Source organism: Gopherus evgoodei, chromosome 6 (genome assembly GCF_007399415.2).
Source record: "Gopherus evgoodei ecotype Sinaloan lineage chromosome 6, rGopEvg1_v1.p, whole genome shotgun sequence".
In the NCBI taxonomy this organism is placed as follows: domain Eukaryota; kingdom Metazoa; phylum Chordata; order Testudines; family Testudinidae; genus Gopherus; species Gopherus evgoodei.
This window is the reverse complement of record NC_044327.1, coordinates 88,958,579-88,974,207: the sequence shown is the minus strand read 5'-3', so window position 1 is coordinate 88,974,207 and position 15,629 is coordinate 88,958,579.

The window sequence follows — 15,629 nt, the reverse complement described above, 5'->3', positions numbered from 1 at the left end:
CATGAAAGAAAGGGAGTGGCTTTGGGAGTATTGACCCAACTATTTAGCACCTGGAAGCGTCCTGTGGCTTATTTCTCTAAGCAACTTGACCAGGTAGCAAAAGAATGGCCAGCATGTCTACGAGCAGTAGCAGCAACAGCCATGGTGCTCGAAGAGCTGAGAAGTTAACTCTAGGGGGAAAGGTGCAGGTATATACTCCTCACATGGTGCAGGCCCTTTTAGATACCAAAGGAGGCCTCTGTCTTACTCAAGCTAGGGTAGCTCAGTACCAAGCCAAGCTCCTGGAAAATCCTGAAGTCACCATACAGACCTGCTCTTCCCTTAACCCAGCCACCCTCCTACCTGGAACAGAAGAACAGGAACATGATTGTCTTGAAACTATAGATGCCCAGTATTCCAGCCGTCCTGATCTTAAAGACCAGCCCATTCTGAATGCGGACTGTGAATGGTATACAGATGGAAGTAGCACAGTTGTTAATGGACAAAGGAGGGCAGGATATGCAGTTGTAACCCTTCATGAGGCAGATTCGTTGCCCTCTGGAACATCAGCCCAACTTGCAGAATTGGTAGCTCTGACTCGTGCACTCGAGCTGTCACAAGGAAAACGAATCAACATTTTTACTGACTCCAAGTATGCTTTTGGAGTATTGCATGCTCATGCAGGATTGTGGAAACAGAGGGGGATGCTAACAGCTCAGGGCTCCCAAGTTAAATATGGCCCTCAGATTCTCCGACTCTTGGCTGCAGTACAACTTCCCTCAGAGGTGGCTGTAATACACTGCAAGGCTCATCAAAAGGAAGACCAAGATGTGGCAAAAGGGAACGCTCGAGCAGATAAAGAAGCCAAAGGAGCTGCCACCTTAGAGCCACCGCAGACTATGGAAGTCTCCATGCATGCCCTCATCCCAGCAGTAGACGACCTTCCAACCCCTCAGTATACACAGGAAGAATATTAGCTAACCTGTGATCTGGATTTAAAGCAGAAGGATGGATGGTTTCACACCACTGATAACAAGATGCTCCTTCCAAAGGCCCTCACCTGGCAGGTGTTAAAAACCCTGCACCAATCCACTTATGCAGAAAGAGAGGCTTTAGTCCAGTTAGCAGAAAAGTATTTCCTAGCCAATGGACTTCAACCTTTGGCATCCCAAATACAAGCAGATTGTCTGGTGTGTCAGAAAAACAACCCTAGATCTGGAAGTCAAGAACAACCAGCCACCTTGCCACTTACCCCAGGTCCAGGCTTGGTGTGGTGAATAGACTTTACTGAACTGCCCCGTACTCAAGGATTCCGGTACCTGCTTGTCTTAGTGGACCATTTTTCAGGATGGCCAGAGGCATTTCCATGTCGCAACTGTACTGCCAAGACGGTAGCCCTCAAGTTTGTTAAGGAAGTTATTCCTCGCTTTGGATTACCCCTGTGGATGGAATCAGACAATGGACCCACTTTGTTTCACAAGTTATTCACCATGTGGCTACCGCCCTCTGCATCTCCTGGAAACTCCACACCCCATGGCGACCCCAAGCCAGTGGAGTTGTGGAACGAGCAAACCAAACTCTCAAGAGACATCTTTCAAAAATCTGCCAAGAAGCCAGCTTAAAGTGGACTGAGGCACTACCTCTCTCTTTGCTCTGTCTTCGTGCTCTTCCCTGGGGTAGGCTAGGGTTGAGTCCCTTTGAAATTTTGTTTGGGCGACCATGGCCAATTAATGAAATACCGGTACTGGCAGGAGAGTGGGTGATAGGACATAAAATGTTATCTCAGTATATGTGCTCGTTGTCTGCTGTTCTTCTCTCTCTTCACAGGTTCACTAAGGATTCGCAACCCCTCCTTCTAGACGTGCCTGTCCATTCCCTGCAGCCTGGTGACTCGGTCCTCGTTCGCACCTGGAAGGACGAACCCCTACAGGAACGGTGGAAGGGACCACATACTGTCCTGCTGACATCCCATACGGCAGCTAAGGTTGAGGGAAATAAGAACTGGATACACCATTCCCAGCTCAAGGCAGTGAAGGATTCCCTGTCATTGGATCAGTGGACTGTCCAGCCTGCTGGTAACTCGGACAATACTGACCTTGGACTTAGATTGCTGTTTAAACGACACAGAGGTCAGAAAGAGGACATTGCACCTATCTGAAGTGTGGTAAATTGTACAGATTTTACTGGTTGTAACTTTAAATTCTAAGTTCACAGTATTTTGTTCCTTACCCTTCACCTTAGGGAAACGCTCTGAGTTCAAGCCCTCAGTATGTTTTGGTATTATTTTCCCTTGGTAGGGCATTTTTCATGCTTTTGGTTATGGTCTCCTTGATTAGAGCCCAGATGCATGGGGGCTGGGGTCCTAACACTCCTGATTTAGCGATCAACACCTATGAGGCTCTAAAGGTTTCCTTTGCCCGAGAGTTTAATCTATCCAACTGCTGGATATGTTCTCAAATCCCTTATCATGCGGCAGGGTTGCCCTGGAGGGCCATTCCACAGAATTGGTCTGACTTTTGTCAGCGCTGGCTTACTATCTATGAAGCAGGTTCACCTCTCTCAAGGTTCCGAGTATCTGTCCCTGAAATCGCCTTAAGATGGCCAACTCTATTCCAAAATTGTACCCAAGAACGACAGTATGCTTTAAGTAATGTTTCTTAGTATCCTTTTGGTAATGCTTCACATTTTCCACAACCTATTAGGTTGTGCTTTGTTCCTTCAGGGCTCCTCTGTTATCAACAATCTGCAATAGCAAATCACACCTGGTTTGCTGGTAACAGTACCTGTCAATTTTATCTGTCTCCTAAAGCTAATGTCTCCATTCCCCTTCTTGATAGTTCAGATCATGACACTGGTGAAGGTCTTCAGTATTTTCAACCTTATACTGCCCTCTCTGACCTTGCTGGCCTAAATGGTATGGCAGCTACAGGTCAGTCGTTTTATATTCGCGGTAGATCTGCCTATAAGTGGCTACCCCATCGCTGGTATGGAAGCTGTTACCTAGGTTTCCTTGCACCTCCCCTTCGTGTCTCAGACCAACCTCCACCTGGTTGTCCCAGACAGCGTAGGTCTCTGCGAGCTACCCCAGAGCCCATTAAAGAAGGAGATAGGATGGAAGGAGGATCATACCTAACCTATGGAGTAGGACAAATGGCCCAACTCTACCGCAGACTTTCACTATTTTTAACCCGGTTTGCTAATGAGATCTTGGCCATAGAAGAAAGCTTCAGCTCTGAACTCTACCAACTGAGACTTTTAGCTCTGCAAAATCAACAGGCTCTAGACTATGTCTTGGCCTCTCAAGGTGGAGTTTGTGCCCTTATTGGGGATGAATGTTGTACCTATGTCCCAGACAACTCAGCGGACATTAATAGGCACATACTATCTGCTGAACAAGCCTTTAGTCAGTGGAAGGCTCAAGAACAGGTTCCTTCCCTTTTTGACTCTCTCTTTAGTTGGTTACCTAACCTTGGTGGGATAGGTCCAGAATTAATTCGCTTTGTGGTAATAGGGGTAGTGTTATTCTTACTTGTTCTATTGTTATTTACCTGTTGTAAGGTTATCATGGGAAAAGTTTTTTCTATAACCTCTGTCACACCTATGCTGATGGCTGGCCACCTTCAGCATTTCCCAGACCCAGATTTAAACCAACTGCTGTCATCATATTATGAGAAGACTCAAGCAGGAGCTTTCTGAGTATTCTCAAAGGAGGGATTGTTGGGGACGCACTTGATATAACCCAGGTAATTCGGGAGAATGGACGGCCATAAGAGCCGATGAAGTCCTCTTGTTCTGAACCATACTATACCAGCTCCTCCATTTTGAGTGTTACTCCTCCATGTTTGACCTCTGGTTGCCCTTGTTGGGAGGGGCTACTCCTACTCCCTCAGTTGCTGGGCAGATTTAACCTTTAAGCAGGAAGGTTACTAGGCAGACTTAGCCTTGGGTGGGGACTGTGTGAGTGACAGATCATGTTATAATGTGTATCAGTTTTGGTTCCAGTATAAATAGTTAGGTAAGCTGTTTGTTTTGCGCGCTTGATCTGAGTCCTGCGTGGCTCCAGACGTCTTATTTGAGCTCAAATAAAGTTTGGTTACTTCTCCACTCTGGTGTGTTTAATTGGTTGCGAAGCACACCGGGCAACAGACCCAACCGTTGCCACCCTCAGGCACTCTGTGCTGGCAACACCAAGACAAATTAAACTTTTGAAAGATACAAATTACAGGAGAACTCAGAAAGAAGGAGTGTTGTTTCAAGAATATATGTTGGATTTCAAACTGTTGAGCCAAATATTTAATTATTTTATCTCTCTGCTGTCTATAATCAGAGCTCAAATAGTAATGAGCTTTCAAGATCCAAAGATTAGAAAAAGATTTTGGACAATGCAGATTTGAATTCAGACAAGGCAGAAAGAATATGCAGACTAGCAGGGGTTACCCAGAGCAGACTGACTCTTTTGGAGGGAAAACAAGATACTGTCTTGATTGATAGAATCACAAATCCTCAATGTAAAAGGAAACCCAAGAGCAGTGCACAGCAGAAATGTACAACAAGCCTGCAAAAAGTGAGTTTGCAAGAAAGGAGTTTGTTGAGGACAACATAAAGAATGGCACAAGGTGTAGAAGCAAACACAGATCTCAGCAATGTCCCACCTTTGGACAAAGTGCAAAAATTGTAAATATTTTGCAAGAGTGTGCAAGCAGGAACAGCAGGCGCACAAAAAGAAACACACTGGGTACCAGGAAGACAACAGAGCTAGCAGTACAGAAAAAGAGGGTTTTCTTAGGATCTTTGAAGCACCTGCACCAAATGATTGGATATTTCCCTGACAATGAATTGATCTTTTGTGAGTTTTAAACTAGACCCTGGTGCTCAAGCAAACATAGTATCGGAATATATGTGAAAGGGTTAAAAGAAAAAAATCTGGGTATAATAAACAGGTATAGTTAAGGGCTTACAGTGGAAACTTCATTCCTACTCTGGGCACATGTGAACTAGAGTTAAGATGAAATAAGATTGAAATAACAAAATTTGTAATTGTGGCAGGAAAAAAATGTGCTTATGCTGGGCATGAAAACATTTCAAGTTCTAGGTATAGCACAGAGACTATACTCATTAGAGGGGTAAAGGGATCAGGCATTGAGAAGCAGTTTCATGATGTCTTTAAGGACGTAGGAGAACTACCAATGGAATACCAAATTGAATTGATAGAGCCTAATTGCCCCACCACATATTCCCCTAGAAATGTTCCTCTAACCCTAAGAAAATCAGGGGCACTAAAAATAATCAAGAAAATGGAGAAGTCTACAGAATGGGTACATTCATTAGTAATTGTGGAAAAGAAAGATGGAACCCCAAGGTTATGCTTAGACCTTAAAGAACTTAACAGACATGTCAAAAAAAAACATATTCCCATACCCACTGGGGAACACATTTTTGGAAAAATAGCTGGTGCTAGATATTTTTCCACATTGGCTGCATGAGTAGGATTTTGACAAATCCCCTTAGATGACAGTAGCATATGTTTATGTACTTTTTAATACAACATATGGAAGATACTGCTTTTATAGACTGCCATCCTGATTAAGATCTGCACCGGCGGGATTTCAGAGGACCGTGCAACAAATGTTTGAAGGTATAGAAGGTGCTAAGCTATACATCGATGACATTTTAATATGGGGAAGAACAATAAAAGAACATGACCACAGGTTACAGCGACCACTGGAAAGGGTTAGGGCAGTAAGATTAAAATTAAACAAGCCAAAATGTAAATTTCAAGTCTGAGATATCACATACCTTGGAGAAGACTACTGGCATAGGAAGTTCAAATAGATCCTAACAGAGTTCAGGCAATTACAAATATGCCATCCCCAGCAGACAAAGGAGTGTAACAATTCTTAGGGATGGTTAACTCTGTGGGAAAGTTTGTACCTAATTTAGCTGCTAAGACCAGCAACCTTAGAGCGCTCTTGCACAAAAATAATCAATAGAGATAGGATGCCGATCTAGACAAGGAATTTGAAAACTTGAAACAGTTAATTAGGAAGGCTCCGTCCTTAGATTTTATAATTGCAAGGGACAGATTAAGGTGCTCAAAAGCAGGCATAAGGGCAACGTTACTACAAAAGTATGAAGAACACTGGAGACGAGTGGCATATGCTTCTGGGGCCCTCACTAAAACTGGATGTCAATATGCACAAATTGAGAAGAAGACTTTAGCTTTGGTGCACAGTTGCAAGAAATTTCACGTGTTCATCTATGAGTCATTGCTAAAACAGACCATATGCCTTTAATATCTGTTGCAAAGAAGGGACTGGCTGACACTCCTCCCAGAATACAGAGACTGTTTTTTCAGTTGCAGTTTTATGATATGGAAATAGAATATAAACCAGGAAGGGGTTTAGTGGTAGCGGACACTCTGTCTAGAGCTTTTGGCAATACTGTAGCAGAAATTATCAGAATCTGATATAGTGCATGTGAACCTTTTTAAAAAAAACTACCCAGTCTCTGACAAAACGTGGATTGTGTTTGCAGAAGTCACAGCACAGGATGAAGTCTTGCAAAGATTGATCAAAGTTATAACAGTAGGTTGGCCTGGACACCACACACTTAGTCCATATTTTCACTTCAAAGAAGAACTTTCAATGACTGATGGTATTTTGTTAGAGGCAACCAATTAATTTTTTCCCAAAGTGTTACAGCCTGACATGCTTATTAGAATTTATGAAAGACACTTAGGAACTGAAAAATGCAGAAGGGTCAGAGATGTGTTGTATTGGCATCAAATGAATGAGGATATAGAAAAAGCAGTTAAGAAATGATAAAATTTACAGCCTACACCTGGGAAAGAGCCTATGCTTTAAAAGCTTGGAATAAAGTTGGTGTTCATTTATTCTATTCTGCTGACAAAGATTGTTTTGATTTTAAATTATTACTCACACTTCCTACAGATTACTTTACTGGACACACCATAGCAAAGCATGTATTAACATGCATTAAAACAATATTTGCTAGACACGGTATTCCTGTAGGGGTAATGTCAGACAACATTTTACAGCTTGCAGGATATGACTCAGAAATTTGCAAGAGACTGAGTTTAAGATACTACAGAGAGTCCTACATACTCACAGCCAATGGTCCTAGTACAGAACGGTATACAAATAATAAAGAGGCTATTAAAAAGTGAAAGCATCTAATTCAGATCCTTACATGGCATTGCTTAACTATATGGTAGCACCTTTGAGACGTGGGCTGTTATATAAATTCTATTTAACGGAATAAGTTCTATTTAACAGAAAACTAAAATGAGACTGCCTATTTTGTAGAAAATGATGTTAACAATGACCGTGATGTAAAAGGGTTTGAAGAAAGCTGATAAGAAAAACAAAAAATGCACTATGACTGAGGGTCATGAGAACTAGACCCTTTGCAGCCCTCAGGATGTTGTGTATGCATATGATGGAAATTGTTGGGAACAAAAGGCAATAGTTACCTGTGCAGTGGCTCCTAGGGCAGATGAAATAGTCACTCCTGAAAATCAGACTTACCGAAAGAACAGGACACATCTCCCTTTCTTCAAGAATGTATTGTAGGAGGAGGAATAGGGTTGCCAGGTGTCCCATTTTCGACCGGAATGCCTGGTCAAAAAGGGACCCTGGTGGCTCCAGTCAGCGCTGCTGACCGGACTGTAAAAGTCCAGTTGGCAGTCCAGTTGGCAGTGCTCCCTGCCTGCCGTGGCTCCACAAGGCTCCCAGAAGCAGCAGCAACTCCCCCGCTCCAGCTCCTAGGCATAGGGGCAGCCAGGGGGCTCCGTAATGCGATGCATGCCACAAGCACCAGCTCTGCAGCTCCATTGGCCAGGAACCAAGGACACAGGAGCCGGAGAGAGGACATGCCGCTGCTTCTGGGAGCTGCTTGAGGTAAGCGCCACCCAGAGCCTGCACCCCCTGACCTCCCGCCCACATCCCTTAAAAACATAAAATCTGTGTGATTTTTTTTTAATTAGTCACTACATATATTATCTATATTGCAACATAATCAGACTTCAGTTTACAGTATATTGTTTTACTTTATTGTCTAGATATCTTGGATAAACAATGATAACAATATTTTAAATCAATTGGGCCAAAATACTTTTCTTTTACCAGAAAGACAGCTTATGCTTCTACTTTTGCAACCAAAAACTCAGTAATAGGCAGTCTTTGACAACAAATATTATGTACCAAGTAAATGTTGTGGTGGGAAAACACATTGACTATGCATAGAAAATTATTACAGTCCTCTAAATCTTATCTTATTTAATCAAAAAAAAATCAAGGAGTTCAATACAGATTATGATCTTGGTTTACTGTTCACACAGTTCCACTTTTTAAATGAAACTGCTTTCAATGTTAAAATGAGTGAGAGGGCTCAAAGTTTTATGGCAGGCTTGTGGCTTTAAAGTGCCCAAATGTATCTGAAAAATAAAATTTATGAAAATCTTATAAACCCATACACATAAATAGAAACAATAACAGGTCTTGAGGGCCTAAATGACATAGTTAGAATAAAAAGATAACGATACAAAACTGATTCCTGCTATACCTCACAATGACCTCTTTTCAGATAAAAACACTATTGTTGTCCAGCTCTTTAATCAGTTGACACTTTCTGTTTTCAAGAGATCTGCTCCTGTTAGACCTCACAACATCGCACCTTACTTGCTTCACACAGAAAATTCTCTTGTTGTTTTCTAAATTATTGTCCATAATGTCTTTTGCGTTTTTCTTGTCTGCCCTTACAGAATAGCAATATGCCAAGGAAGTCCCAAAAGTCAGCATTAATGAACCATGACCTTTCTTTCCTGAAATCATGTTTGCTGTCTTTAATCAAGCTACTATTTTTAGACACGTTCACATCTGGATCCCGTAAGAGTTACCAAGTTTTAACTGATGTGAAACTAAGTGCTCTTTAATATTTTGTTGTATCCTTAGGCTCTATTTTAAATAATGATGCTGCCATACTAACCATGTCACAGGCTACAAGAATCTCACTAGAAATAAATAGATTTCTGAGAATTCTAATAAAGCATCTCTAAAAACGTACCTTACTATTGCATGAGGCATAATAGTGTCCTATCTGTTGTAGGCCGCTACTCTCCATAGTAGTGGGCAGAGCATAGCAGAACTAGCTGCATGGTGGGTACTAAACCATTCTAACAGCAGAAGATATGATGCCCGACTACAGCCAGTATGGATAAGGAAACATACAGTTGGGTGCAATTTACATAACTTGAAGCAGCATGTAATTCCTTCTCATATATACAACTGACAATACCACACACAAAGCAGAACAGGTCTCACTATGACCCCTAACTAACAAACTATGCCTTCTTTAGGCCAAAGGGTACCAGCTGTGGTGGTGGCTGGTCTCCCAACGTAATGCTCTTGAGTACTAAGTTTGGAATACTGTAGAACCTCAGAGTTATAAACACCAGAGTTATGAACTGACCAGTCAACCACTCACCTCATTTGGAACCAGAAGTACGCAATCAGGCAGCATCAGAGACCAAAAAAAAAAAAAAAAAAGGCAAAGCAAATACAGTACGGTATGTGTTAAACGTAAGCTACTAAAAAAATAAAGGGAAAGTCACATATTTCTTCTGCATAGTAATGTTTCAAAACTCTAGTATTAAGTCAATGTTCAGTGGTAAACTTTTTAAAGAACAACCATAAAGTTTTGTTCAGAGTTATGAACAACCTCCATTCCCAACCTGGTCATAACTCTGAGGTTCTACTGTGTTGTGCCTTGCAGGCATGAACATGGGCTGCGGAGCAAAAGACGAAACCTCCCCATGACCTCTTCCCCCAACCACAATTGGACAGCACAGAGCAGTTCTATACCCAAAATCATTACTCAGTGGCTATAACAGCAGATTCTGAGCAATGAGCATTTTCCTTCTCTCCTCTCTGCATCTACTTGTATCTCTATCCAATCTACTTATTTTTTCAGGGATTTCCAGGGCTCTCTATTCCATCTGTCATACTTTTTCTCCTCTATTCCCAAACACTATACATCACAGATACACTCTTTCTACTGAGACAACCTGTGCTGACCTTTCTCTTAAGTCTGTTAATGTCACTAATTTCTTTATTTCAACACAGAGGAATACTATTTGACTCAATAACTCATCAGTCTGAGGATGGCTTTAAGCTAGGTTTCCTACTACAATCAGCAATACTAGCCTTTAGCCTTTTGACATTAACTGTTATGTACAGTGTGATAAAGACTGGAGAAATCAGATACTAAGAGGTTTATAATGATTACAGGCATGTAATCAGGTACTCCCCTCTGACATGTCTCTGAGTGGCAAGGTACGGTATGACAGTCTTTTTCTTGCATGTAGTGCCTTCTGTAGGCTTCTGGCCAACTTTGGTGGGTTTTCAGTGTCTTGGGCCTCCGGCCAACTCACAACATCCAAATGAACCCCTTCTGGGGTATTAGACTGTTTATTTACTAGATTCTTTATCTGCCCACCCAAGGGTCTTCAGCCTCAGTTCTGGGTCTTTTAAATTCAGCCCTTTGTTCAAGCTCCCAGGAAAGCTTTTGGGGGTTGTCAGAGCACAAAAGGAGTGAAAGAGCTGCCTGTAGGAGACTTGATGCCTGGAGCAAGCTTGCTAAATGACCTAACCAGAGACACCTGGTGTGGGAAGGGAACTGCAAGCAGCTGGTTCCTTATAAGAAAGCTGAAGCAGTTGTTTGAGGATGCTGACTCTGGAAAGTCTCCAGGGGGAGTCAGCTGTGAGCATGACAGATGCAAGCTGAACCCTGAGGTAAGTCACCCCGTAAGAACTCATAAATAGGGAAAATGACTTGATGAAGGAAACTTTTTGCTCACCCTGGCTCTTGAGGTAAGAGCCTTGCCTTAGGACAGATTTTGAGACTCTGAATTTTGCTTTTATGTTATTGTCTGAGTAAACTTATGTCTCTATAAGGGTGGTAATTGGACAAGCAAGTGTGTAGAGTCCTCATAAAAGAGCCTGGAACAGGGAGAATAAAAGGTAGGGCAGAGACACTTTGGCCACAAGAGGATACATAGGTGTAGCCCACTCAGCTACAGGATTTATGTTAGTTTATCTGTGGCTGGTAAACAAACCTAAGGTTACCCAATATTTTAGCTTCCAGTGCAAGGACCCTATAAAACCACACTTCTCAATGTGGTTAGTTGATGCTTCTTCCCTGGGCCTCTTCCTATATTGTCCCTTTATCTTCACCCTTATCTCAGAGTTAAGGTTCTTAGGTCATCTGTCCTCCCTGAAAACTCTGCTATGCAAAATGTAGGCAGAAAACAAACTTTGGCTATCCCTCAAGTTCCTTTCTCCAGAGAGGACCCCCCCCCCTTTTTTTAAATATTTCCTAAACTTGAGGATAAAGGTATCTTTAATTGCAATGATAGAAAAAGTGAAGTAACTATATAGTTACAGTGATAACCAGTCACTATGGCCTGAATTTTAATTTATATTTACTAAACAAGCACAAAAGTGGATTGTGCAACACATGTAAAGTCCAAGAAACAGTTGAATATTTGCTATAGCAATGCAGGGAGAACTACACAGATTCTTTATGAAGAACTGAGATGCCTCAAAGTGAAAGAATAGTCTGAAAGGACAGGTGAGAGTTCTGGGAAAGTGAGGTAGCATTAAAAAAGCATTTCTTTGCTCTTTTAAGGATATTTGACTGAGTGAGAAGATATAGATGTTTACTAATGTGAAAACTGCTGTAAATGGCAGTCACAGCTTCCTGTGCTGTTACTGAAGAAATTTTCCAGCCTCCATTTTTGTCTGCGAGATCTCTTTTCTGAACAACGAAGAACTACTCCATCCTAAGATGGGAGCTGTTGATCTTAAGCATGCTCAGTTCTGAGATAGGTTGCAAAGTTTAGTCAATTGGTAGAAAACCCAGAATTTCCAAGATGGTGACTTGGCAAAAGGCCAACTGTGTGTGTAGGAGTCAGCAGAATCACTCTGAGGTAAACAGCAGTGAGCATGTGAAAAGTTAATAGCTTCTGAGCATGTGCAGTACACAGTAAGAGAGAGGTTAACTGACTAGTCACAGTGCACTCATGGGGGGACATGGGGAGTGTTACATGAACACTGATCCATCAATTCCTGGGCCAGGGAAGCTAATGATCCAACCAGCAGACCAAATTCAGTGATGAATTGTGATCATGTTGTGTATATGCTAAGAAGAACCCAGGGCCGGTGCAACCATTTAGCGACCTAGGCAGTTGCCTATGGCACTAGGATTTGGGGGGTGCCATTTTCTTTGGCAGCGACTGCAACAGACGGATCTTTGACCATCCCGGTCACCGCCGGCATTTAGGCGGAGGGAGCTGGGACAGGAGGGCGTGGGGAGGGCTGCCTACAGCAAGTGGGGGGGAAAGGGGGTGGAATGCAGGGGAACTCCCTGCCCCAGCTCACCCCTGCCCTGCCTCCTCCCCGAGCACACCGTGGCTGCTTCACTTCTCCCCCCTCCCAGGCTTGTGATGCCTAAGCTGATTGGTTCTGCAAGCCTGGCAGGCAGAAGAAGTGAAGCAGCCATGGCGTGCTGGGGGGGGGGAGTGTCTCAGGGTGGGGAGCTGCCACGGGGGTGGGAGGGCGCAAGGTGGAAGTTTCGCCTAGGACGTGAAACATCCTTGCACCAGCCCTGGAAGAACCACACTCATATCTGTTACAACTTGTTCAAAAGATCAGATCTGTCAGTCTCTTAGGTAAAGGTTGATACTGAGCATGTGCAAATGAAGTAATTGCTTACAAGAATGGGAAGGTATATTAGGGGTGTCATAAACAGATAGCTAAGGGGTTAATGTCTTTCACCTAAAGCACCTGACCAGAGGACCAATCAGGAAACCGGATTTTTTCAACTTTGGGTGGAGGGAATTGTGTGTCTGGGTTCTTTATTTTCTGGCTGCCTGCTTCCTCTGAGCTTTGGAGAAGTAGTTCTGTTTTCTAATCTTCTGTGTCTAAGTGTAAGGACAAAGAGATCAGATAGTAAGTTATATGGTTTCTTTTCTTTGGTATTTGCATGAATATAAGTGCTGGAGTGCTTTGATTTGTATTCTTTTTGAATAAGGCTGTTTATTCAATATTCTTTTAAGCAATTGCCCTGTATTGTCACCTTAATACAGAGAGACTATTTGTATTTTTTCTTTCTTTTTTACATAAAGCTTTCTTTTAAGACCTGTTGGAGTTTTTCTTTACTTCAGGGAAATTGAGTCTGTACTCACCAGGGAATTGGTGGGAGGAAGAATTCAGGGGAGATCTGTGTGTGTTGAATTGGCTAGCCTGATTTTGCATTCCCTCTGGGGGAATAGGAAAATCCTTTTTGTTCCAGGACGGGGAACGGAGAGGGGGAGTCACTCTGTTTGGATTCACAGAGCTTGTGTCTGTGTGTCTCTCCAGGAGCACCTGGAGGGGGGGAAGGGAAAAAGGATTATTTCCCTTTGTTGTGAGACTCAAGGGATTTGGGTCTTGGGGTCCCCAGGGAAGGTTTTTCAGGGGGACCAGAGTGCCCCAAAACACTCTAATTTTTTGGGTGGTGGCAGCAAGTACCAGGTCCAAGCTGGTAGCTAAGCTTGGAGGTTTTCATGCTAACCCCCATATTTTGGACGCTAAGGTCCAGATTTGGGATTAAGGTTATGACAAGGGGAGAGAGTGCAGCATAAAGGCCAGCTGTCAGCAGGCTGAATTGGATTTGGGGGGAGAGAGCCATATGGAAAGGATGGATGAAGGGGACTGCTGCAGAGAGAAACAAAGAGAACCAGAGCGGAGCAAGGCTGACTGATCAGAGCAAAGCAGAGTGATCCAAGCCGAGAAGCAGTGGCAGGCAGCAATTATAATGGAAAGGAATACCAACAGATATATAAAGTAAGCCTACTATTTTTAATTCTAGTATAGCATAAGTACAGTGTAGAATAGTATATAGGATTAGCCTGTGTGATTACAAAAATGCATAAAATTCTGTTAATTGCAATTTACCTATGTAAACTTCAAAGCACTTTAAGAACTGCTGTCAGGGGTTTGTTGCAAACTGGCCAGTTGTAACAAAGCACTCCACTTAGAACCATTTAGCATATATGCTATTGTAGCTTGAATGGTCTTTAAACTTGCAATAAGAGATTTGTGTAAGGGAGTTTGTGCCTTACTTAGGATTTTTAGAATATACTGTACTAGGGATCATTAGTTATCTTAATAAAAAGATACTTTGTTTTAGTATAAAAAGAATACTGTCTATGTCAATTACTTTCAGAAGGTTATATCTGTATCCTTTATTGTTTTCCTTAACAACCCCAGAAACTTATATCTCAGTAAGGACAGATTAAGGAAGCAACAGGCAGGTCATTTTGGGGCACCCAAAAATCCATTTTTCAGGGTAACAGCTGAGGTTGCTGTGCCATAAAACAAAAGGAAAAGAGAGATCTCTTTAGCTTCCAAGATGGGTGCTCCAATGAGGCTTCTCTACACTGGTCTGGAGAACCACCTTTGCTACTCTTTTCCTCCCGCCTCTCTGCTTCTTGGGTCAGCAATATCTTCAGCAGGAGCCAGGAAGACCTGGTACTGTTGGGAAATAGGTAGGGGTGTTGGGAAATAGGTAGGGGTGTGTGTGATTCATATATTCCTGTAACGTTATAGGTTATTGAGGCCTATGAATGACATGTGCTTGACATGAATATGCCTTGCACGTTGGCAACCGAAGCAAGAACTCAAGATTAAGAACTATTTGTGCAAAGACAATTCTACATTTTAGGGAAAATATGGAAAATTAGCAGAAAAGGAAACAACACCAGCTGGACTGATATAAAATTGTATAATAACTGGGGGGAAATGGAACGCCTTGGATTGTTTCTTTGGAACTGTGTGGGTAGAAAGCTTAGTAAACAAAGGCAAAGAACCAATGATGTGACAGAATGGACTATAAATAAATGGTTGCCTATGATTTTTGCAAATTGGAGTTGTTTGTTGATTTAGAGCCCCATGTGGATATAGATGTGGTTTTTGCCAGCTCCCCGCATCTTATGATTTTATGATTGGAAGAAATCTCGAGTGGCCATCAGAACCAGTCTGACCTTTGGACTCTGGTATAGTATTATATATCAATACTATGTCCGGTATCTGCCTGCTCCCCATTCCATAGGACAACCTCTATTGCAGGTCTAACAGTACATACGTCACAAGGTGGTGTCAAAGAATTACACTTTTTTTTGTTTTGCCCAATACTTCTACCGCAATATAACGCTACCCGATATAACGTGGTAAAGCAGCACTCAGGGGTGGGCAGGGCTATGCACTCTGGATCAAAGCAAGTTTGATATAGTGCAGTTTCACCTATAACGTGGTAAGATTTTTTTTTTTGGCTCCTGAGGACAGCATTATATTGAGGTAGAGGTGTATTTGCACAATTCACAATACACTTGCACGATTATTGTTCAATAACAAGTTCTTGTTTTTTCAAACACCTTTATCCATTTGCTAATGTTTTGAAGAGGTAGACTTTATTTTGAATAAAGTCACATTTTTAAAGCGCAATAATCTGTCTAAAATCTGAAATTTTTTAAAATGTAGAACTTTCATTGCTTGTGTAACTTCATTGCAAACACAAGCTCCATACTTATT